General features: G+C 38.8%; 1 protein-coding gene across 2 annotated transcripts in view; it reads left to right on the forward strand.

Annotated features, from left to right (window-relative positions):
* Positions 1–26,899, forward strand: part of LOC149223158 (uncharacterized) — a 159,828-nt gene that overhangs the window by 66,244 nt on the left and 66,685 nt on the right. The gene's annotated exons all lie outside the window — the stretch shown is intronic.

Below are 26,899 nucleotides of genomic sequence, written 5' to 3' on the forward strand. Positions count from 1 at the left end.
TACTTCTTTGAACCAGCTTGCTCTAACATTCTGATTTATCATGCCTTTTAGCCCTCGGATGGTCCTTGAATTTGAGCCCTAGACAGTTACGGTATTGCTTCAAGAGTTTCCCTAATACAAGGGCCGAAACTGTAGTAAATCACTTTAGAACTTCGCTGGTTTGAGTCTTGAACTTGGATGACTGTTTCAAGGAGAATATATGTGAATGTTAACAGCCGATTTTTTTTTTACAAAAGAATGAATTCAAAAATATTTACAAAAGAATGAATTCAATTGTTTAATCTTATCAATGAAATTATAATATATATATATATATATATATAAAATCTAAAATACAAATCGTTCAAACTTCGTCGTCTATTTTCCACAGTTCTCAAACACTCTGGGCTTGCTAGACTGCCACTCAGAGAAACATGGTCCGAAACCTCCTACGCTGTTTGGTTTTCAAACCCTCTTGGCCACTGATTATTTGACTAACGAAAATATTACATAAAGATAGATGTATTTCAGAACACGAAAAACAGTCAGATACGACCAGAATTTAAACGTAAGGAGAACGGCAGGGCAACGGTGTGAAAACACGCGCAGGTAATTTAAAAGGAATCTAAATGCAGGTAATTTAAAAGGAATCTAAATACGGTGACCTGCTCTCTGGTGGATTACGACAAACCACCCAACGTTTGGATCCGTGGCACTATATTACATTTTTTTTTAATAAATTTACAAGTGCCCAGACGACACATGAATAGTCATGTGATCTTCATGCGGTTCGACACATTTCAATTTCAACGTTGCATTACTATTTGTAAACAGTGGCGGCCCAAATTTTATTTCACATGGCTGATCCAGGTGGAAAGACTCCATCGACTTCAATAGCTCTCATAGGAACCAAAATTGACGCGTGGCAAGCTAGGTAAGTAGTATCGGTCCATGACGGTCAATTAAGCCAAATGCGTGCAAAATGAAATGAAATACGCTCGATATGAAATGAAATGCGGCATTGAGAGAGCAGAATAAATAGCAGATTGGAATTGTTATTTTGGTGGGAATGGAATTCTGGTTGGCGAGGTCATGGTTGATATTCGTAAGGGTGGAATTGCGGACCCACCGCATTATAGCGCAGATGTAACTGCCTCAATGCCACTGTCAAATTACACAATTATATATATTTATTAAAAATGTTTTTCCGCGTCAGGATAGAGCAGAGTTTGGGAGGCAACTCGTAATCCAATTTTTATAATATAGTTGTAAGTCAAAGCCCGGAGGTCCGCAGGTTTGACCGCGAGACGTCGACTTCCATTCGAGCCAGAGGTTCGAAGTTTCCGCTTTTATGCCATTAGACTCGAATCCAAGTCAAAGGTTTGGAATATATTTGTGGTTAAGGTTTGGGTCACGCGGAGGGCTTTATCAACGAGGAAGCAATTAACCTAACCTCAGCTTAGTTGACACGAAGCCAGTTTATTCGGTCGGTCTTTGGTTAGGTTGGGCGGATGCTGCCCAGCGGACTCGTATAATATTCAATTGGTTAGTTTCTGTGATAAGTATTATTAAAAATTTATATATGAATAGAATAATAATAAAACGTATTAGGAAAAAAATAATCATATAAATATAATAATAATAAAATGTATTACTGAACAAAAAATAATAATATAATAAGGAAAAGAATAAGATCCTTCGCTAAGGAGAAGAATAAGATCCTTCGCTTACGCATGAAGGTAGACAGCAAAACAAATAAATTAAAATAATTACTTTTATTTAATATTTGCGTTGGATCTCGTCGGACTTTAGATTCTGTTGTAATTATAATATGTTATCAATTTTCCCATTAAAATGTTAAATGCTTTTTAAACTAATATTTTCGAGTTAAATTAAATCTTTAATTAATTTTCTCACGTGTTCTGGTCCAACGTTCTTCTTAAGAATATTTGATATATAAAAAGGATATATAAAATTTAATATATAAAAAGGGTTATATAAATATAATGATAGCTTTTCTGCAGAGGCAGACCCCAGCCGTGTTCGATCCCTATGGCGATATATGTGACGGTTATGCCGTTGGTTTTGGCTGTATTCTGTTGGCTTCGGCCATAAATCAGTTGGCTTCGGCTGTATTCTGTTGACTTCGATGATATTGTAATCTGTAAACTTCGCGCCCATATGATAAAGATTTCTCTCTAAAAAAATATATAGATTAACATAGCCATAGTTCCAATTATATAATCGATGCATTATAGCATTCGGTTGGGACCACTATTTATTTACGCATCATATATACTATTGATAGGTCTAAAATCACTACAATAATATTGATTTTATAATCGTAGCAGGAATGGAATCATAATCCGGAATGAAGCAAATCTGTGACTAAAGGTTTAATATATATATATATATATATATATATATATATATATATATATATAGAGGAAACCGATATTTTAAGTTTCCTTTCCTAACTTTATAAAATCAATAAATAATAATTAATGAAAATTATAAATTTATAATAATAGAGACTAATACATTATATATATAACTAAGTTACCGGAAATTCCTGAAGAATTTCCCAGAAACTCGGATCCCTGTTTCTGATACATAAACGGATACGATTTTTGTCCGAAACACTCTAAAAACGTTTTTGTGCGTTTCAAAAAATTGGAAACTTTAGATTTGGAATTGGATACGTTTCCAAGGGATTTAAATTTTTTTGGATCCGTTTCCAGTAAAACGGATCCACGAAAATTGTGATTAGAATCTACCCTTAAAATGTTAAAAAGCTTGAAAATTTGCATAGCCATAAATAAATAATAAAAATGAAGAAATCAGATTTGCAAATAAACTCACTATAAACAGAGTCTCATAAAATCTTTTCTAAATCTTTAGAAACAAAAACACTCCATATATTTATCAAAAATTCTTACTAAGAAAAAGATAGATGTTCAAAAATGCAAATAAAGGGGTTTGATGAATGTCTTCATAAAGAGATTTATTTGAGTGATTAATTTTCATTTTGGTTAAGGTTTTGTTAATTGTCATTGATTTTGCTTTTGATTTCATAAATCCCTCCAATGTAACAAATCTTCTCTAGCCAATCTTATGCCTGCATATAGTCACAAGACCAAGCTGACATTGAGAAGATTGAAATGTTCAGATAGGTCTTGATGGAATATCCCAATGATCCCATGGGCTTTTTAATTGTCATGCAAGGAAGATAGATATCATCTGCCATGCATGACACGTTCTTTGAAGGAGCTGGACCCGAAAGCACAAAGGTTGTTGCATTTCTGATTACATTATTAATGATGATGATGATTTGTTTATGTTGAATTCATGACGATGACTATGCATTTTTAGATATAGATTCTAGATTCTAAAAGATGAATGGTAATATGAAATATATATATATATATATATGCATGTCGTTTCCTTGCCGTATCGTATCCTCATATTTTGAAAATTTGTTGTATCCGTTTCAAACCCCGTATCCGTATCCGTTCCCGTATCCGTTCCAGTGCAACTTAGATATATAACAGAAGTCCTCCAAACAATCAAACCTCTCCTACAAGGGGACATATATATATGTATCGCTGGTTTGGCTAATCGCAGGTTTCAATTAATAGCTAACCTAAAATAAGATATTACATAAATTATTAATTAGTTTTTTTGAAAAAAAAAATTCCCTTTTCATTTTCTTTGTGCCAAGAGTATTTTCATATGTTCATGTGTATTCAGACAAAATCTGGTGTAGAAACTTTGTCAGACTCAAGGGAATATTATATTTATTAACCCAGTCAGCATCTTTGAATACTATTTTCTTTGTACCAAGAGTATTTTCATATTTTCATGTGCATTCAGACAAAATCTGGTGCAGAAACTTTGTCAGACTCGGGAATATTATATTTATTAACCCAGTCAGCGTCTTTGAATACTATTGGAGCTCAGATGCAAGTAATTCAATTGATATGGGGCAGGTATTGAACCCGTGACCCACAGGAACTTCCAATTCTTAAAATATATGGACCTTCCCCAGATAATGGAATTGTCGGATCAAATCCAACATCAAGTCACCAAGGTTCGGAACCACCGTCAAAGTAGTTCAATGGGAACATAAGGACAAGTGTCTACCGACTTTTTATTTACAAGAATACCATGAATAATGGTAGAGTATTGTGAGTGAAATGCTTCACTTGTTTTCAAGGCATTCTACCAGGAATGTAATTTTCACCAGATATTGTTCAGTACTATAGATGAGATTAAGCAACTGTGCTAATCCTAGTCGCTATATTTTTCTAAGTAGTGTAAAAATTGAAAGTCTGTCATTAGAGTATAATTCATGAATATTCTTTTCGAGGGTTTAGTCGCTATATTTTTCTAAGTAGTATAAAAATTGAAAGTCTGTCATTAGAGTATAATTCATGAATATTCTTTTCGAGGGTTTCTCTGTTTCAACAGCTAGAGTATAAGTTTTGGCTTGTAGATTATTTGTAGATTATTTACACTTAAGATGCGGGCATTGTTCAAATCATCTTCTTATAGAGGCTCATTATACAAAATATATATAAGCTATGGTTGTCATATGGCAGTCTTATTTCATTCTAATTTGTATTGATATTGAGCTTAAATTCATTTAATATTTTCGGGTAAATCATAATTTGTATTGATATTGATCTTAATCTCATTTACCATTTTCCAGTAAAATCATAATTTTAAATGTTGAAGGTTTTGATAAAATTTTCAAAAGTTTTCTTAATCATATAAAGAATAATGTAATACACTAATATAAACAATAATGTAATACACTAAAAGTCCAAAAATTTTGATGAAAATTAAGAATCTTTCAATAATAAAGAAAATGGTTCAGGAGGAAGAAACCAAGCTGAAAAACATTAAACTTTGGGAGGATATAGGATAATGCAGGACAAAGACAGAGGGTAATGAAAATTGTTTGTAAGTTACGAGGTTAGAAAAATTAAAAGTACCCATAACCTGAAAAGGTCAGGGATCTGTACAATCCAGTCTCTTTGAGAGAATCAAACCACACCTATATCCAGGAAATACTTTCAGGTTATTTTCTTATTTTATTTGACCATTTTGGTGTCCAATGAATTCAAAAGGATGGATTTACATGCAGAGCACTTACCTCAACAGATTGAAAGTGAAACCCTGCAAGATGATGCTAGCATACGTACTAATTAGTAAACTCTAGGTCTGCAAGCTTTTTAGTTAGCACATTGACTTTTTCATCTAATTAGTTAGTAAATTATTAGGACATTATTTCAACTATTTACTTTACTATTAAAGCATTTATGTGAAGATATTTTAGTAATTATAACTCTAAAGCATAAGATAATTGTCAACATTAAAGATATAGTTGTAATATAGAGGTGTTATTTGTCGCTTTATGTATTTATATATACTATATCATTATGTTCAACATACCTTTAGAATAATTGATTTGAATGAAGAATCATTCTTGTTCAAATTCATTAGTTTTTATATAGTTTTCTAATATTACATTATAAATGCGTAGCCTAGATTTTATTCTAATTTGACGCCTCAAATATTGTGGTTCCTGCCCTCTTTCAATGTTATTATTCGTTCACTACTTCCTCTAAATCTGGCTCTTGTAGATTATTCACAACTTGGATTTTAATTGTTATAAGACTTGCCAAAACAATATCCTTGGACTCCCACAAGTAACAACTATACCTATGTTTAGCGTTAAACATGTAGGAATGAAAACATATATCACAGATAAAAGATCTGTTTCAAAACTGTGTTATGGATTGTTAAAGCTTATACTAATAGGATTTTGTATTATTTTTCAGCTGCTTTTGATATTTTGCTGATTTAATTTAAAAGAAAGTAATGTGATTGTATTATTATAAACGACCACAGAGACAGTTTGAGTGCATTTACAAATCCTTCACAATAAACACTGAATGAAACACGGAATATAAGTCGAAATGTTCAATTATGTAGAGCACTTTTTAGAGGCGCTATGATATTAGAGCTATTATAACATGGAATGGGATATCAAAAGCTTTAGTGGGAAGCCATCCACAGATATTAGGCAATGTCCTACCGTATCTAAGATTGTGTTCCAACAACATTAGGATACTGAAAAGGTTACTTAAGGTTTAAAAAAAATAGGGTTAAGGTACTATAGAAATTATACGTCAAAAAGTTGTTCAGGACGAGTCTAGCATTGAAATCATGAAAAACAAAAATGCTTGATTTGGACTCTTCTAATGTGAAAGTTAATAGAATTATGTAGAATCTAAAAAAAATGTGCATGAAGGGAGATATTTCTTATATAGAGAGGAAGAAAAGAACAAAGGATGATATTATGCCTCTAAACTCTTTGATATATTTACTTTATTTTAAATCAGAGACTCAGAATCATTTTGGAATGATCACATATAAACGTAAATTTCTTGATGATATGTTATCTGTTTAATCCCATTGGTACGTGGATACCAAAGCGGAATGTGTTATTGATCTTACTAAATTATAATTATCAAAGTAAAATTTAAATATTTGAGTAATTTTGCTTCTGATGAGAATTAAGATATTATAATTTTGTTTCATTTATGCATATCAATATGATTGATGAGATAGAAATCAAAGAATGATTACATTTTAATATGAAGGCTAATGACATGAATAGAATATGGCAAAGTATGCTATACTGTAGTTGACATGTATGAATTATACATATGCTATTTGTTTTGAATATGTTAATGCACATTTTATAAATGCATGGACAAGTGTTTATGATTGCAGATAATATCTGTTATCAAAATGACCACGTGATGACAAAAACTTCAGAACAATTAAGACTCAAAGAGATTCCATGATAGGGTATTAACCCTGATTCTACTGGGAGGGGTGGAGGTGTTGTCCACTGTTTGTCCTCCGAATCCTGGAGTCATGGGAGGACGGTGCGAGTCACGCTCCCCTAGATGTGTGACGATGACTGCCAGATGCCTACTAGGGGTCAGGTCGGTATAGCTGACGCTGTCATCCTTGGAGTTTATAAATGGTTAGGCCAGTATAATTGACTCCATGCCATACTCCAGTATAGGACGGATAGGATGGGAGTGGAAGAGATTAGGAAGGATATGATGATTTTGTAATAGCTGGGGAACCTAATGAAGTAAAACACGATCATTAAAGTTATAAACCTAAAGTATGCAAAACACCAATTTTATAGTACCCTCATGTTAAGTAAGAATTAACCTCACTAAGCGCTATCATAAATATTCATATAAGATAAAAAAAAACTCTAACTTTGGGACGAAGTTTTCTAAAGGGGGAGTGTATGTAATGACCTATTTATAAAAAAAACAGGAGGAAAAATTGGTACACGGAGTTCATGACAAACAATGGAGCCTTGCTTGTTCTAAGGTTTCTGGGCACGGGGGAACAGTCTGCTTCAATTGAGAAGCTTACTGGACTGAGTAAGCGAGGTTCTGCTCAGTTTGGCTGGGTGGTTTCGGTCTTTTGGTAACTGAAGCAGGAGCAGTTTGAGGCGTCATCAACCGCAGGATTACAGGTAAGTACTCTCGTTAGTTTTGTTAGTTAAATTTATAAAATTCAGGATTTTTTTTTTTATTACAGGCTCATGATGTTCAATTTTAGAAGCCTTTATTGTTTCTGCAATGGTTGTTTAATTATGTTCAATCTTTACACCATTCCCCTCATGCAGCAGGTACACAGGTTTGGAACAACCCGAGGAGTTTAAGATTCATAATGAGGAATCTCATGTATATAGGTGGAAGAAGGCCCTCTATGGCTTGAAGCAAAAGACCCCGGGCGTAGTATGAGAGGATTAATAGCTATCTGATGACGCTGAGATTCACTAGGAGTGAAACCGATTCAAACCATTAGCCGAAGGTTGTGGATGATAGACTTCTCATACTGGCACCTTATGAGAAGCTTACTGGATTGAGTAAGCGAGGTTCTGCTCAGTTTGGCTGGGTGGTTTCGGTCTTTTGGTAACTGAAGCAGGAGCAGTTTGAGGCGTCATCAACCGCAGGATTACAGGTAAGTACTCTCGTTAGTTTTGTTAGTTAAATTTATAAAATTCAGGATTTTTTTTTTATTACAGGCTCATGATGTTCAATTTTAGAAGCCTTTATTGTTTCTGCAATGGTTGTTTAATTATGTTCAATCTTTACACCATTCCCCTCATGCAGCAGGTACACAGGTTTGGAACAACCCGAGGAGTTTAAGATTCATAATGAGGAATCTCATGTATATAGGTGGAAGAAGGCCCTCTATGGCTTGAAGCAAAAGACCCCGGGCGTAGTATGAGAGGATTAATAGCTATCTGATGACGCTGAGATTCACTAGGAGTGAAATCGATTCAAACCATTACCTGAAGGTTGTGGATGATAGACCTCTCATACTGGCACCTTATGAGAAGCTTACTGGACTGAGTAAGCGAGGTTCTCCTCAGTTTGGCTGGGTGGTTTCGGTCTTTTGGTAACTGAAGCAGGAGCAGTTTGAGGCGTCATCAACCGCAGGATTACAGGTAAGTACTCTCGTTAGTTTTGTTAGTTAAATTTATAAAATTCAGGATTTTTTTTTTTATTACAGGCTCATGATGTTCAATTTTAGAAGCCTTTATTGTTTCTGCAATGGTTGTTTAATTATGTTCAATCTTTACACCATTCCCCTCATGCAGCAGGTACACAGGTTTGGAACAACCCGAGGAGTTTAAGATTCATAATGAGGAATCTCATGTATATAGGTGGAAGAAGGCCCTCTATGGCTTGAAGCAAAAGACCCCGGGCGTAGTATGAGAGGATTAATAGCTATCTGATGACGCTGAGATTCACTAGGAGTGAAACCGATTCAAACCATTACCCGAAGGTTGTGGATGATAGACCTCTCATACTGGCACCTTATGAGGACGACCTATTTCTGATAGGTGCAGACCCTCTCATTTGCAGAAGTAAGAGGGAGTTGGTTTCCGGATGTGGAATGATAAACTGCAAGCCTGTGACTACCTCGAGGATCTTAACTTTCAAAAGTTATATGGTAGTGATGTCGGACCAGATTTGGGAAATGCCTCTGAGTTTCATTCGCGTTGATGTATTTGGTGAACTTCCGTCTGGACATATGTTTTGCAGTTAGCATGGTGAGCTCATATTTGGTTGAGCCTCACTGGATTGGTCTGTAAAAATTTCTCATTTCCCACCTCGGTTTTCAGTTTCACCTTATTTCTCCCATAATAGTTAAATGCCCTTTCCCATATCCATACATTCAACAACTGAAAAAAATAAATTTTGCTGAAAACACAAATTCTGGAAATATAATAGAATGCTGGAAAATGCAGAAATATAAAAATCAACACATATAAACAGCCATTCAACACATTTAAACACAGTGATTTTTGGTCAAGGTGACCCTGGAAAAACCCCCTACAACTCTTGGGGAAAACCAGTTCGAGAGCTCCTTATTTCTGAAAAATGCTTTTTACAGTGAGAAATATTCAGCAAAAAAATCAGCAAGTAAACTTTTACAACTTATCTCGTTTTCCGTGCCTCACAGCGAACTGGAAAAACTTGCAAACAACAAAATCTGAACAGCAATAAATGTTGTACGACCTCCTCGATTTTTGTGCCCAAATTTCAGCCTTAAATGCTGCTGTACGGACTGCCTAGAAAAGCGTGCAGGCTGCCATAAATGCTGCTGTATGGTTTTCCTCGATTTCTGTGCAGAAAAACAGCAGTACAGCTGTACAGATTTCTGCCTAGAAAAGCGTGCCAAGGTACAACCACTTGTTGTACGACCTCCCTTGAAAAACGTGCCAACAAACTTCAGATTTTCTGCTCCTCGATTTTTGTGCTAACTTGCTGTACGACCTCCTTGGAATCTGAACCAAAACTGCTGTACGACCTTTCTAGAAAATCGTGCCCAAAACCTGCCTTTCACTGTGTGCTAACTCAGCTGTACGGACTTGCTGAAACGCTGCCTTGGAATGTGTGCCAAGCTGCTGCCTCCTTCTCCTCACTGTCCAGAAATCTCCCTTGCTCTCTTGCTCTCCTTCTCTCAATCTGCTCATGAAAGAATGAATGACCTTTTCCTCCTTTAATCTAACCCTAAGTGACTTTTGGGGAATCCCTAAATCTAATGGCTGAAATAGATTGAGATCTAGGGCTGAGATTAAATGCTCATTTAAATCTCACTTTCTATTTTTTAATTCACCCCACTTTAATAAAGACCCACTTAGTCATTTATTTCCAAAGTCACTTTTCCTTTCTAATTTTACATTTACTTTAAGAAAGTCACTTTAAAATTAGACTTTAGTAACTTTATCACTTAAAGTCACTTTTAAATTAGATTTGAATTTATAAAAATTATAAAGTCACTTTAGGAGAAAAATTAAATTCTTTTGGACACTTTTCCCTAGGCCAAAGATCAAAGTCTTAGGGAACCACTTGTCCTCCGGTACCAAATTTCAACACTCCCTCTTACCGAGGAAGGTGTTCCTCACCACACCCATCTTGTCTCTAAAGTAGACATGCTTGCTCCGTGGTAAGGCTTTGGTAAGAATATCTGCAACCTGCTCATCAGTGGGAATATACTCAAGCTTCACAGCTGCCTTCTAAACATAGTCTCTGATTAAATGATATTTGATTCCGATATGCTTTGACCTGTCATGAAATACTGGATTTTCCATGAGTTTAATGCAACTCTGATTATCACAGTAAATCACTGAAGGTCTCAACGGCTGACCAAATAAGCCAAACAACATCTTGCGAAGCCAGATGGCCTCACAACTAGCTAGACTGGCTGCCATATACTCTGCTTCCGCTGAACTCAATGATACTGACCGCTGCTTCTCGCTGAACCGTGACACTACTGTCGAACCCAACCCAAAACAACACCCTGAAGTGCTCTTCCTATCAGAAGCACAACTTGCCCAATCAGAATTAGTATAACCTGCCAATCTCACTCCATCTCCCTGCCTGTAGTCCAGACCATAATCCACTGTCCCCTGCGAGTACCGCAAAATGTGTTTTGCAGTCACCCAGTGAACCTTCCTAGTTTCACACATAAACTGACTCATCGTGTTGACTGCAAAACAAATATCTGGTCTAGTGTTGACCAAATACATCAAGGAACCAATCAGCGGCCTGTACAATGTGGGATCCACCAACTCGGAATCCGAAGCATGAAGCTTCTTCCAGTTGGTGATCATCGGTGTCGACATGGGTTTACAATCCTCCATGTGGAATCTGCCAAGGATGTCCACAATATACTTCGCCTGCCCCAGGAAGAAATGCCCCTCCTCTTGCCACACCTCCAAACCCAAAAAGTAGTCCATCAAGCCGATGTCCTTCATCTCAAACTCCGCCGCAAGATCTCTCTTGCAGTGCTCTATGAGTCTCTCTGCACTTGTAATGACCAAGTCATCCACATATAGCACCAGAATGAGAGGCTCCTCACCTATCACAATATAGTAAAGGTTCGGATCTGCCTCACTCTTTGTGAAACCCATCCCCTGCAAGTATGTATCTATCCTGGAGTACCAAGCTCTGGGAGCTTGCTTCAGGCCATAAAGGGCCTTCTTCAGTCTGCACACATGGGACTCCTTCCCATGCACCTCAAAGTCCTGTGGCTGCTCAATGTATACCTCCTCCTGTATGAAGCCATTGAAAAATGCAGTCTTCATATCCATCTGGTGGATCTTCCAACCCATCTCTGCTGCTATCGATATAATGGAGCGGATCAGAGTATATCGAGCCACGGGAGCGAAGGTATCCTCATAATCAACTCCCTCTACCTAGGAGAACCCTCTAGCCACAAACCTCGCTTTGAATTTCTCAATGCTGCCATCTGCAGCATGCTTTACCTTGTAAAGCCATCTGGAAGTAACCACGGATTTGCCCTCAGGCCTCGACACCACCTCCCAAACATCATTCTTCATGATAGAAGAATACTCCTCCTGCATGGCCTCTCTCCAGACCTGCTGGCTAGCTGCCTCCTCATAGCTAAAAGGCTCAGAGTCAAGGATGCTGGTAACCATTGCCATATAGCTACAAAACCTCTCAGGTGGTCTACTCTCTTTGACCGGCCTGTTAGGCTCAGCAACATATGTGGCATCTCTTAAGGTGTCCTGAAGCCACTTGGGCTTCCTCTTCCCTGAGTGCACTTCTCCCATAGGAGAATGAAACTCCTCCTCCCCATCATCATCAGGAGCCTGAACTCCTGACTGTCTGTCTGCTGTCCTCTTGCCTGCACCTGAACCTGTAGAAGCTGAGGTACCGTGTGAACTGTCCATCAGTGGACTCCCTAGTGAACTGCTCTGTGAACTGCTCTGCATGCTGCCCGGAGCACCACCCCTCTGGCTCGGTGAGCCACTGCTCACTGACGGACCTGACATCCTCATAGATGTACCTCCGGATCCTCCTGATCCCTGCCCACTAGATCCCTGCGACTGACTCAACTGCTGCTGAGGGTCTGGCTGATCCAGATACTCTAACTCCCGTGACCTCCTAAAGGCCCTGTCCTCCTCGAACTTCACATCCCGCCTGACAACAACTTTCCTCTGTGCAGGAATGTAAATCCGAAAGGCCTTTGAGGTCTCACTGTAGCCCACAAAGATACCCTTCTCTGCGGTGGGCTCTAGTTTGGTCCTCTTCTCCTTGGGTATGTAGGAGTATGTAATGCACCCAAAGATACGAAGATGACCAATATCAGGCTTCTTCCCAGAAAAAGCCTCCTCCGGAGTCATGTGCCCCAAGGCATGATGCGGACTCCTGTTCTGCAAATAAACAGCTGTGTTGTAGGCCTCTGCCCACAAGAACAATGGCAACCCCTGATCATGTAACATGGCTTTGACAGCCCCTACGATGGATCTGTTCTTCCTCTCCGCAACCCCGTTCTGCTGGGGGTTGTAAGGAACAGTGAACTCCCTCCTAATGCCTGCCTCCGCACAATAGTCAACAAACTCTCCAAGGGTGTACTCTCCCCCATTGTCCGACCTCAGGGACTTGATCTTCCGACCTGTCTGTGTCTCCACAAGAGCTCTAAACTCCTGAAACCGCTTGAAGACCTCACTCTTGGTCTTCAAGAAATAAATCCAGGTCCTCCTGGAGTGATCATCAATGAATAAAACATAGTACTCATATCCACTCAAGGAAACATGAGACATCCGACCGCTCACATCGGAATGAATCAAATCAAGTATCCCAGTCGCTCTGCTGTCACTGCTGGGAAAAGGGGATTTGGCAAACTTGCCCATCGCACATCCTCTGCAAGTATCAAAGTGATCAGTACTGAAATCTGGCACACCTGTAGTGATCTCCCACAAGGTCCTCAAGGCTCCATGATACATATGCCCCATCCCGCGGTGCCAAATCTCACACAGCTCAAAGCTGCTAGCTCTGCTGTCGGTACTACTGCTCAATACCAAAAGGGGTTGGAATGCAAACTTGTACACCTTTGCATGGCGTACACCTATCACTCTAGCTGAATCAGCTGGAGTGCCCTTGGGATACATCAACACCTGTCCTCCCTTGAACAGTACCTCATATCCTCTATCCTCCAAAGCTGAGACGGATATGAGGTTCTTCCTCATCCCTGGCACATAAAGAACATCTGACACCTTCAAGGGAGGTTTGGACTCCCTCTGAAATGTCAGTGTTCCCACCCCGACTGCTCTAACAACTCTGTCATCACCGAGTACTACCTCTATATTAGTGCCACTCTCTGAAAGCTCTGAGAAGTACTCACAGACTCCTGTCATGTGACGTGAAGCCCCACCGTCCACATACCAGATACCCGAAGATGCTAAGTTAATCGAGGGAAAAGCATGCTCCCTCTGAACCTGTGTGGCAGGTGATCCTGCACTAGAGGACTCATATGCAGTGAACGCAAACTCCCGGTCAAAACGACCTGCAATGTCTTCAACTTTTGCTGAAGCTGCCAAGCTCTGGTTCTTCTCCGGACACACAACTGCATAGTGTCCCATCTTTTGACAATTCCAACACTTCACCTTGGAATAGTCCTTTTGTGTGTTATCCTGTTTACCTTTACCTTTGCCTTTGCCCCCACCATTGCTTGTGGAAGCCTGCTTCTTCCCTTTGCCTTTCTTGCCTCCTGCCAATAGTGCTACATCCTCATCCTGCTCAACTGGCTTGGCTGCCCCAAGTTGACCTTTCCTGATCTCTGTCTGAATGCAATCATCCCAAAACCTCTCCCATGTGGGAAGGGTCTCACGTGCACAAACCCCATCAGCAAAGTTCATCCATGAACGGGGGAGGCCATTCACTACAATCCGCACCAACTCAGTGGGTGGAATGACCTCTCCAACTGCTGCCAACGCATTTCTCACATTAGTAATCTTTGTGAGATATCCAACTGCACTATCATTGCCCATTTTAATGGTCTTCAGCTTCTCCTTCAGGACCATTTTCCGGTTCTCATTGGTACTCTGGTAGAGATTGGACAATGCTGTCCACATCTCATGGGCATTGCTCTTTCCTCTCACATGAGGAATGTAATGGTCTTTGACTCCGTCTAAAATCAGTCTCTTACCCTTGTTGTTCTTTTTATTATAATCAGCCAACTGAGTGGCATCAGTAGGCACAACAATAGGGTTCTGTGTGGTATGCACCATGATGTCTCAGACTTCTGCCTCCTCAAAGATACTCTGCATTCTCTCATTCCAAACGCTGTAATTGGAATGCCCATCCAACCTATCCTCCATCCTCAATCCCAATGACATCCTGCTGTCCTAAAACTGAAAAATAACACTGCTGTAGTAAAGATAAAATTGCTGTTTATGAAAAATCAGCTTGCTGAAATTTTTTGAGTGAAAAATCAGCAGACTGTAATTTTCCTCCTTGCTGTCCCAAACTGCACTTCAGCACTCAAGCTCTGATACCATGTAAAAATTTCTCATTTCCCACCCCGGTTTTCAGTTTCACCTTATTTCTCCCATAATAGTTAAATGCCCTTTCCCATATCCATACATTCAACAACTGAAAAAAATAAATTTCGCTGAAAACTCAAATTCTGGAAATATAACAGAATGCTGGAAAATGCAGAAATATAAAAATCAGCACATATAAACAGCGATTCAACACATTTAAACACAGTAATTTTTGGTTAAGGTGACCCTGGAAAAACCCCCCACAACTCTTGGGGAAAACCAGTTTTAGAGCTCTTTATTTCTGAAAAATGCTTTTTACAGTGAGAAATATTCAGCAAAAAAATCAGCAAGTAAACTTTTACAACTTATCTTGTTTTCCGTGCCTCACAGCCAATTGGAAAAACTTGCAAACAACAAAATCTGAACAGCAATAAATGCTGTACGACCTCCTTGATTTTTGTGCCCAAATTTCAGCCTTAAATGTTGCTGTACGGATTGCTTAGAAAAGCGTGCAGGCTGCCATAAATGCTGCTGTACGGTTTTCCTCTATTTCTGTCCAGAAAAATAGCAGTACATCTATACAGATTTCTGCCTAGAAAAGCGTGCCAAGGTACAGCCACTTGCTGTACGGCCTCCCTTGAAAAACGTGCAAGCAAACTTCAGTTTTTCTGCTCGATTTTTGTGCTAACTTGCTATATGACCTCCTTGGAATCTGAACCAAAACTGCTGTACGACCTTTCTAGAAAATCATGCCCAAAACCTGCCTTTCATTGTGTGCTAACTCAGCTGTACGGACTTGCTGAAACGCTGCCTTGGAATGTGTGCGAAGCTGCTGCCTCCTTCTCCTCACTGTCCAGAAATCTCCCTTGCTCTCTTTCTCTCAATCTGCTCATGAAAGAATGAATGACCTTTTCCTCCTTTAATCTAACCCTAAGTGACTTTTGGGGAATCCCTAAATCCAATGGTTGAAATAGATTGAGATCTAGGGCTGAGATTAAATGCTCATTTAAATCTCACTTTTTATTTTTTAATTCACCCCACTTTAATAAAGACCCACTTAGTCATTTATTTCCAAAGTCACTTTTCCTTTCTAATTTTACATTGACTTTATTAAAGTCACTTTAAAATTAGACTTTAGTAACTTTATCACTTAAAGTCACTTTTAAATTAGATTTGACTTTATAAAAATTATAAAGTCACTTTAGGAGAAAAATTAAATTCTTTTGGACACTTTTCCCTAGGCCAAAGATCAAAGCCTTAGGGAACCACTTGTCCTCCGGTACCAAATTTCAACATGGTCCCAAGAATCTTTTGAGATATCTTTGGGGCACAATCTCTCATGGATTGAGATAAACTGCTGAAAATATGAAACTGCATGATTATTCGAATGCTGACTAAGCAGGCAGTGTGGAGGATCACTAGAGCACTTCTCAGTGCTGGTTCTCTTTGGATTCTGCTTCAATATCATGGATAAGCAGGAAGCAGAAGTCGGTTGCTATAAGCACTGTCGAGACCGAATACATAGCTACGAGTATGATCTCGTGTGAAGCTGCATGGTTACAGAAGCTCTTAAGTGAGTTGTCTAAACACATGATGAATGCCATTGTGATTCTCTGTGACAACCAGAGGTGGGATTCAGTTATTGAGGAATCCCGTATTCGATGATTGCTCCAGCAGATAGACATCAGATACTGCCTTATTTGGGATATGGTAAGTCGATGAGCAAGGAGGCTCCATCGTATTGACACTGATGTACAGGTCACATACATTTTGATAAAGCCCTTGGGAAATGTCAAATTCCTGAATTTCCGAGAACGACTTGGTGTCATTCAGAAACCCTCTTATAAGGGTCAAGTATGATGTATTGAGCTCTGGGAGCTCCAAGGGGGCACTGGGTACTTACTGGAGCAACATACGACCACAGGGCGACTCACCCTCCCCTGGTGGTGCACGATGTGCATGATGGCAAGTTCAACCTTCCCCTGTGATACCCCGTGGCGACTATGGAACATGATGATTAGTTCTCCTGTGGGCAGGATGATTCGTTCTCCATGGCGATTGTGGAACAGGATGATTCGTTCTCCTGTAGGACAGGATGATTAGTTCTCCATGGCATCCACTGGACAGGATGATTCGCTCTCATGTGGACAGGATGATTAGTTTTCCTGTCGAGGCATCCTACCCATGCAGTCTGGGACTCATGGGAAGAACTACTCATCTGATCAATGAGCAGGGAAATGAGGATAGGGACCATAGTAGTTCTATCGATGGACGCATCGTTGTATCTACCATACTCCCTATGCTAGGATGACCTCCATTGATCTGGGATCAATGATACTGGTCTGGGACCAGTGAGAGTGGTACACACTCTAAGACTGACTTCGGATCAGTGGAGGATGGTATGATACATCCTTGATCACTTCTTCTTCTTCATAGTTTGAGCAGAGCAGAGCAGAGCTCAGTAGATCAGAGCAGAACAGATCAGTGCAGGGCACTGATGGCAGAGATAATACAGTGGGACATATGGATCAACAAATGGAGTTCTCCCTAGTTGAGAGGGAGTGTTAAAATTGGCAACTAGGGCCAAACTCCATGTGGGTCATCTTATTTATGGAAGTTGATATTTTTGTTGAATCCCTCTCATCGAGAGGTGTAGGATTGATCTAAAGATCATCCGATTTCGATAAGTATTTATGAAGATATGAATTTATTTTGATTATGGACAAATTGTCAAGTCGGCCAACAACTTATGTAGGCTCCGAAGTCCATCAGTCATGTCTATTCAACCTCTACGTTTTAGTATAAATAGAATAGGACTTGAAGTCATTTGACACACACTCTTCATGTGATCTCCTCCTCTCCACATCTTTGGGTTTTGGTGAAGGAGAGACACTAAGAGTATACGCTAGACTAAGTAAGAATGATGCCCTAGCCGCAGTAAGGATGGTGCTCTTAACCGCAATTAATGATGATCTGAGGCAACAAAGGGAGACATCTAACCACAACTCTAGAGAGGAGGCCTAGCTGCTGACATAATGATGCCTAGCGACAGTCAAAGGGAGAGCTCAAGCCGCAAATTGAAGGGAGATCTATCTGCTGTCTTGAGGAGCTCCAATATGTAGTCTAAAGAAGCCCTAATCCGTTGACTAAAGGAGGCCCTAACTGCAGTTGAGAAGAGGCCTAATCCACAGCAAGGAGGAGGGCCTAATACGCAGTCAAGGGAGACATCTAACCGCAGCTCTAGAGAGGAGACCTAACCGCGTCATAATGAAGCCGTAGCTGTAGATTATGAAGCCATAGCCACATCAAGATGAGGAGAGACCTAGTCGCAACAAGAGGTGACCTAGCTGTAGCAAAAGGAGCCCTATAACATCGTGAAGGAGTCTAGAAAATCAGCGTGGGAATTATGTGATAAAGCCACATCGCTGTAGGTTACAATGTGGTCTATTTCAGGGCTGTTTGGGCATGATAGGGCTGTTATTGAGCTCGGTTTGCAAGGAAGCTGAGCTGCAATATAAAGAGGTCAGAAAGGACAGTGTATAAATTTGGATTGTTGTAGGTGACAGCATGACAAAAGAAGGATTGTTTAGTTTGGGTCTGCTTGAAGGATTCTGAAACTATAGCCTAGCTGCTTTGCTACGTTGCAAGCCATAGCAAGCAGCTAAGGCTGATATACATATGGTAGTATATTGAAGCAACAGAAGTATAGCAGCAACATGGTGTAGCAACAAAGTGTTGCAGCATGATGAAGCAATTGAAGTATAGCAGCAGCGTGATGTAGCAACAAGGCATTGCAGCATGATGATGTATTGAGTATGTCTTGTATGATTGGGTGAAAAGACTGTGACAAGTGCAACTAATAATCAAGTATAGCATAGCAGGCTTTGAGTGCAGATCCGCAATGTGTACAACATTAGATGCAGATCCGTGATAAGAACAACTCAATGAGTGGAGCAGCAAAGTGACAAGAGCATCTATATGAAGTGCAGCATGGTGCAGCACAACGAGGTGCAGCATGTAGACAAGATGCAACGCTATGATAGGTGGAGTCACCTTGGAGAATTAGTTGAAGCAGCATGTCTTCAACTGATCTCATGTAGATATAATAATTCAACAGATAGAGAGAGATAGAGATAGTACATTTACAACGGAAGTGTGTCCTCTTGTCTTGGCTTGTCTTTTGCGATTTATGTTTATGTTCTATCTGCAGTTTACTTTAATACTGATGTGATTGCTAATCTGGAAAAAATATTGAGCTAACTGTGAAAATTGAAATAAATTGCTCTAAGCATAGACATACCTAAACTTAACACTTATCAAACATAAGTGTTTGAGTCTCCCCAAGTAGATGCAATGACTCAACAAATGAATTAAAGGAGGGTGGCAAGCTTCTCATCAACAAAGCAACCATATCCTTATCTTCTATTGGCTTTCGAATAACAGGCAATTGATCACTAAAATCCTTTAACTACAACATATATTCAAAGATTGATCCTCCTTGCAACTTCAATGAAAACAAATGGCTTTCCAATTACACTGCTTACCCAACTTTTGGTGCTAGATACTTATTCTTGATATTCGTCCATAAGACTGATGATCTATTCAAATTTCACACCTCTAGAATTATTGCATCTACAATTGACAATTTTAAGAATCCATAAAGCGTCTTTATGTTCTTCTATCATAGTCCTTATGATCAATTTCTAGCCTCTCTTCTTTTCCTAAGACTATTTGATCAAAATCTCAAAATGTACTAATGGTTAGTGTTACCCACCCATGTGGGTAACCCCTAGGAGAAAATTTTTCTCCTATTGTCATTTACAGATAACTATCCTCATATGCCTCTCATCCATGCTTCAGTTAGTGCTTTATTTCATCTAGCCTACTCATTTGATGAAGATGGGCTATCTATTGCACGATCATTAACCATTTCTGTATTCAAGTGCTTTCATTTAATGTTTCTCTAGTATGGATCATAGGTTGAGTTGGATGATAGATTGCTTTTGGTTGTACTCTATTCCCATCCTTCAACTTGGTGGTTATATCTTGCTTCAAATCTAGTGTGACCCTCCTTGAGGTCTTTCTTTCATTTTTCCCAAGAGCGGCACAAATAGTAGGCTTTGTTTGACGTTGCATGTCCATGGTAATCCATACACAACACTTTTCATCTTGGCCTTATATCCATATCCTATCTTCGGGTTGATTGCTCTATCACTAGTATTGGTTCCTTATTTTTCCTCATTCTTGATTAGGGCCCCATAAACTTTTCCCTAAGATTTTGATGCAATAGAAAAGAAAGAGCATGAGCCATAATGATAAAATGCAAAAGGTTGGCAGGGATATATGAAAGTGCATGGACAAAATCCTAGCCTGAGCTCTACCCCCCTCATTAGCCCTCATTTAATTCTTGGCTAATGCATGAGCTATCAAAATGAAAGGAAATTTGAATATCCCAACCCTAATGAACAATAAAATGCTTCATCTTTATGTTGTCAATGATGAATCAATGAAAGCTTATAACCCAAGCCATGCATCTAAAAGAAAAATCAATGAAGAGAAAGGCGCACAAGAGGTTTGGTAAAAATCTATTTTCCACAAAGCTCTAGGACAGGGGACGCGTGTGTGGGGAGACACACATGGGGGACGAGGGGATGTCGAGATATATAATCTTTTTGTCACACACACACACATATATAATTCAAATTCTTTTTAAATAATGAAAGCATAAATATATTGATCCATACATAATTGAATTAAATAATGAAATACCCTGATCCATATTCATTATTCATATTGATACATACATCATTCATACTCATCATTCATACATACACCATGGGATTCAATAATGAAATACATTGATCCACGTTCGTCATTCATCTTTCTAGAATCTACATTGATTTAAAATTAAATTCATCATTCATCATTCTAGATTCTAAATTGTTTTAAATTTTAAATTCATAATTCATCATTCTAGAATCTAATTAGTACTAAGCAAAATAGATTATAGTAGGTATTCAAGTTTGAAGACTAGAATAGTAAATTGATATAATTCAAACTCAAAAGGGGTGCTTCTTGGAGCCCCCCTTTTGAGGGGCGATACCCAGATGCACCACTTTTGGGGAAATACGTCCCCCACACTATGTAGATGTTCCCCCTATGTGTCCCATCTTCTCTCCAAAAGGGGGACGTGGGAAAACGTTTCCCCAAGCGTTCCCTGTCTCGAGTGTGTGGGAAGCATGAAGTGCGTGCACCCCACCTTGGGGGATGCATCCCCTTGGAACACTACTAAAAATGGGTTGAGGAAAGGGGTAATTGAGGTCCCACAAACTTCCTCTTAGCATGGGTAACTCAGGTCCCACAAGCTTCCTCTTTGCATCGTTATGCTCAAGGATGATGGAATTTCATAACTGGTACCCGTACAATCATTGTGTTACTTTCGTGAAGTAAATCCCTACCATGTCCTTCATCACTTGCACTTGTTGATTGATGGATTGGTCTAGGAACTGTTCGTCCCTTTAGAGTTGTAAGCACCTAATAGGGACTCTTGATAACCCTCCCATATCTAAGCACAATAACTTGTTTACAAATCATAAGTTAGAAAGACATTTGAATATGATGCTTGTGTGAAGTACTTTGATACCTTTTGCATTAAATATGGCTCATTTTGATACTCTTATGGTTCTTGCACCTATGATGCTAATCTCACTTGATTTTGTGAGTATCTTTAAGATGCTTCCTCCTAGGTACAACTACCATCCCTTGAGGGATTGTATGATGCTTGTTCAACACTTTGGAGAGGATGTCTAGTCCCATATGGTGACGACTTTTGGCACCAGAGCTAGGACATTAACCTTGGGATGTATCTGACACTGTTGATGATGCTTTCCTCTTCCTCAAGGACTTGAAACATCGCAGATTTTAGTTATGACATTTGAGTTGATATACCTTAGAGATGACAAGTTGCCCCTAGGTTGGCATTGCACCTTCTTGATGGACATTGCCCTATTTCTGGGATGGTTTGATGATGATTATAACTTGAGGTCCCTTTGGAGGGGATGGTACAACTCTAGATGTTGATATCATGTACTAGATTTATGATGTCCCCTTAATGTGTCTTGGATTAATGACATGGACTTAGTTGATGTTGATGTCTTATTGAGGGAGCATTTGCTTGATTGTTGAACACCTTTTGATGAGATGTGGCTTTTAGAGTGAGGAGTACCTTTGTTTTGAGTTAACCATGGCACTTTTTGATGAGAAAGACACTTTATGGAGGATGATGTCACATTTGGATGCCTTTTTGCTGACATGTGTGGGTTAAAAAAGGCTTGTTTATATGTTTTATCACTGAGATATCTATCTTTGACATTGGGATTCTGCCTACTTAACTTGTAATCACAGATTCTATTATATTTAGGGCTTTTAGTCAAATTTTGGATTAAACTACTTGGTTGCCCTCATATAAATAGAGGGAAGTTGATTTAGGCTTGGATCATTGTCACTCTTACACATTTGAGAGAGTGTGCACTAGTTGTCTCTTTTCTCTTGGTCGCTATGGAGCATTGAATGAGAAAATTTTCTTGGGGAGGATATTGTGATTGGATGGGTTTTTCTCTTGGATGAGAAAAGATGATTCTGTGGTTGATTTTGTACAAATTTATCGCATGTATCTTCTTCCATCTTGTATTTGTTGTAGAATTAGGGTTTCATAGAAATTTTTACCTAAATTTGTTGAATCTTTTATGGCTCTAACATCTTTGCAAGATTATCATCAAGTTTCCATCAAGGAACCTTAATATTGCTTCTTTGCTCTTTATCTCCAGTTTGATTGAAAGTTGTTAGGGTTTGTGGAGTAGAGAAACCCAATGTTCCACCAAGGTTCCGGGACGAGGGAGCGAGGGGGTGCGGGAGCAGCCTATGCAAAAGCTCCCTACCATTTTTTAGGAAACGTGGGGGAGCGTCAGGGTCTTAAAAATTTATAAATATAAAATATAATTTATTAATTGAATCCACTATGACAATTTGGTTTGAATTGAAGAGCTGCAAAGCATGATCATTGATATGAATATCATTTGACATTATCCAAATTTATAATATCATATAAAATAATAAATTTAAAATTCTAATTCAGCTTGGTCAAATTCTAATTTAGATTTTGGTCAGACAGAGGGAGAGCTTCAGCTTGATAAGGTAGCCATTGAATTCTGTGAAAAGGTAAATGAACAGATCAGGAACACTGCATTGGCAGTAGAAGGGGCAACTACAATGGGTTGTCCAGCTGTATTGGTTCCAACAGCTAGAAAGTTTGTGATATTATATATAATATAGACAGTACACCATATGCTGAAAGAAGAGTTTTAGTTCCAGGAGAGATGAGAAGATCACATGAAAGAGTTTCTGACAGTTTACTATCAAATGACATTGACTGCAGGATGACCATCTGCGAACCAACTTGGGTGACCAACGATGGCATGGATAATTTGTCTACCTTATTAGAGTAATGCCATGCATTCAAACTTCAAACTAGCAGTGTATTTCAGGGGTGAAAATAATTTTCAGACCTGAGAATTCAAGCTGAGCAACTGTGCTCTGTGTAAATTTTGCAACTGTATAAATTCATATATAACCACTGTTCCTGAGATTTCTTGCTGCGCATAGTATTTTGTCATGCTTGCAGTAAACGCATGTTAGTCTATAGTCCACCCAATTATTTCCCACATGACATAGGTTCTGCTTCCATAGTTTGTATGTCAAATGTCATGCAAATTAAAAACACAAACTGAATGTCTCATATTCTTTGCCTGTCACTCCAGTTATCTCCCCACTGTAATCCAGCCATCACTTGAGAAAAAAAGGAGAATTTTTAAAAGGGAAAATTCATGTACGTGCTATATGGTCCAGCAAATTTCCATGATACTGACCCTCTAAAATAACTCTTGTTGAAACCAAGAGACATCACAAGACGTTATCCCCATACAGAACATGAGTAGCTTTGTACCACTTTAGGTCTATTAAATCATAAACTATAAGCAAGGCCATTTTTTTGGGAGCGTGGGGAAACGTCCCCTACTCGTCCCCAAGTCCCCGGAGCGCTGGGGAGCGAGGAAACTAGACCCCTAGGGGGGGGGGGCGAGTCCCCATGGAACACTGGAGAAACCTCATTGTAGCTTTTTCTCTCTTTGAAATCTCTTCCATTGGTCCCCTTCCATAGACTTTGCCTTAGACTCCATTAGCCCCTTGATTGAAAAAGGAACTAGTGCACTATTGTGTCAGTCTTTTTAAAATAACAAATTTAAAACCTTAATTTCTTTTGTGTTTTAGGGTAGGGTTAGATTATGGCAAATTCTGCATTTTATAGCATTAATTACCTTAGACTTATAGTCCTAGGGTTAGGCTTTGCATCCACTTAATTGAAAAAGTATAAATATCATTTTTCATCCAATTTTCAGCCATTAATTAGGGTTGATGTGTTGGGTTTTCTTGCTGTTTTATGTGTTTCAAGTTTCAACTTTCAACCATTGAAAATTGCTGTAGTCTATGTCCTAGTTTATTTATTAAATATCTTGTTGTTTCCATTTGTCTATTATTAATTTTAGGCTATTTGTGTTATTGCTGTTATAAATTATGATTCTATGGCGATTTTGTAAAAATTTATCGCAAGTATCTTCTTCCATCTTGTATTTGTTGTAGAATTAGGGTTTCATAGAATTTTTTACCTAAATGTGTTGAATCTTTTATGGCTCTAACATCTTTGCAAGATTATCATCAAGTTTCCATCAAGAAACCTTAATATTGCTTCTTTGCTCTTTATCTCCAGTTTGATTGAAAGTTGTTAGGGTTTGTGGAGTAGAGAAACCTCATTGTAGCTTTTTCTCTCTTTGAAATCTCTTCCATTGGTCTCCTTCCGTAGACTTTGCCTTAGACTCCATTAGCCCCTTGATTGAAAAAGGAACTAGTGCACTGTGTCAGTCGTTTTAAAATAACAAATTTAAAACCTTTATTTTTTTTTTGTGTGTGTGTGTTTTAGGGTAGGGTTTTTTTTTTTTTAATACTACCTAAGCACCCACGGGGGATTTGAACCGGTGACCTATCGCAAGGAGTGCCTTAACAGTGCACCCATTCACCATCAATCCAAAGCCCCGTGGGCGTGTTTTAGGGTAGGGTTAGATTATGGCAAATTCTGCATTTTATAGCATTAATTACCTTAGACTTATAGTCATAGGGTTAGGCTTTGCATCCACTTAATTGAAAAAGTATAAAATATCATTTTTCATCCAATTTTCAGCCATTAATTAGGGTTGATGTGTTGGGTTTTCTTGCTGTTTTATGTGTTTCAATTTTCAACCATTGAAAATTGCTGTAGTCTATGTTCTAGTTTATTTATTAAATATCTTGTTGTTTCCATTTGTCTATTATTAATTTTAGGCTATTTGTGTTATTGCTGTTATAAATTATGAGATGCTGTAATTGTGCTGCAAGAACCCTAGTTTATAACAGCAATTGGTAATTTAAAGATAGCATGTGTTTGAGAATCTATTCAAACCTCTCTAGGAATTATTAAGCCATCTGGAATCTGGATTTAGCCATAGGCTCCTTTGAACTCGTCATCTTGGAATTACATCTAATCTCACCCGGAACCTTAATTATTAAACATCATCCTTGGTGATTTATTTAGTAGAATCCTTAGGGGCTATTTAATTTGTGAGCACTTGGGTTATCTAATCTTCAAGATCTGCTGGGGAAGCCTTCCTTGTGGGGATAATATCCAAACACAAAACAACAAGGATATGGTTCCTAAGGTGACAGTGGTGATTGATCCCATTGTTGCTTTTAATCTAGAGTACTTAGTGAGACTTTGCAAGAACGCGCTAGATTTTGTGGTAATAATTAATATCTTATGGCTCCATAAATTAATAATTCTCAGTAAATTTTCAGACTTTGGAGAAACTAAGTCATGTAAACTGGCCATTTCAAAACAATGTAATAAAATGATAATTCAATGTAGGCTTACCAAAAGTGAGCAGTAGCTTTGAATCTCCACTCAGTGGCAAATCAATACTTCCACCTTGCAAACTGTTGTAGATTATTTTCTCTCACAAACTTGTCGGCAGCTTTCATGCACAATGTACACAGCGTTCAAGAAATGAATGTGCCATCAATTCAACACACACATGCAATGTATCAGCTTTAATTGAAGACCGGTGGAATTATTCTCTTTTCTCTGTGCTTTTCTTTAGATTCCTGTGTCTCTGAGAGCACCGATTCTCAAGAATCGGTCAGCGTGCTGGGTCTCAATCAGGGCAAGAAATTTCATTGCTCGTACTCCATGAGGTATTTGCTGGTGTGAGGCTGTGCAAGGATTCAGATTGGTTGGCGATGGAATGGTATAGTTTCTTGGCAGAATGGATAAAACCCAGTCAGTCTGGGAATTATAGTGTCACTGCACTCTCTCACTCGTTCTCTCGGGGTCTGTCCACCTCTGAAACCTGCCGCGGTCTCTCAAAGCATTGTTGTAATGATGTAATATCAAGCTGAACTATTCAAAATGCTACAAATACTCTGATTTTGAAAGAAATGCCGTGAATTTTGATATAGTCACCATTCAACCAACATCAAATTGGATCATTGCATCCTTTGGCCATGGATTGTTTGTCACCAAAATTGTTGATGATACTCCTCAGCTCTGTAAAACCTTCTTGCTGGCAGGATCTCTGTCACTATCTTTTTATGCGCTGACCTTTGGTGCTCAGCTAGATGTATTTCCGACCATGTAATACAGCACTTCATGAAATGTTCATATGCTATTTATCTCAGAAACCACAATATTGAGGCCCTCACTATCGTGGCACCCATTTAGGCTATTTGTGGGGTATAGGAGCTCCAGACTTTGCAGGAGACTTCTGCTGCAGAAAATCCTTGTGTTCTCTCGCTCTCAAATGTGCTTCCTGATCTGCTTAATACATGCCTGACGAAAGTGCATGTGAGGCTCTGCTGATTTGCGTCACT

This window comes from Pinus tabuliformis, chromosome Q, assembly GCF_031772625.1.
Source record: "Pinus tabuliformis cultivar Carrire ecotype Pingquan chromosome Q, CPIR1, whole genome shotgun sequence".
NCBI classification, from domain to species: domain Eukaryota; kingdom Viridiplantae; phylum Streptophyta; class Pinopsida; order Pinales; family Pinaceae; genus Pinus; species Pinus tabuliformis.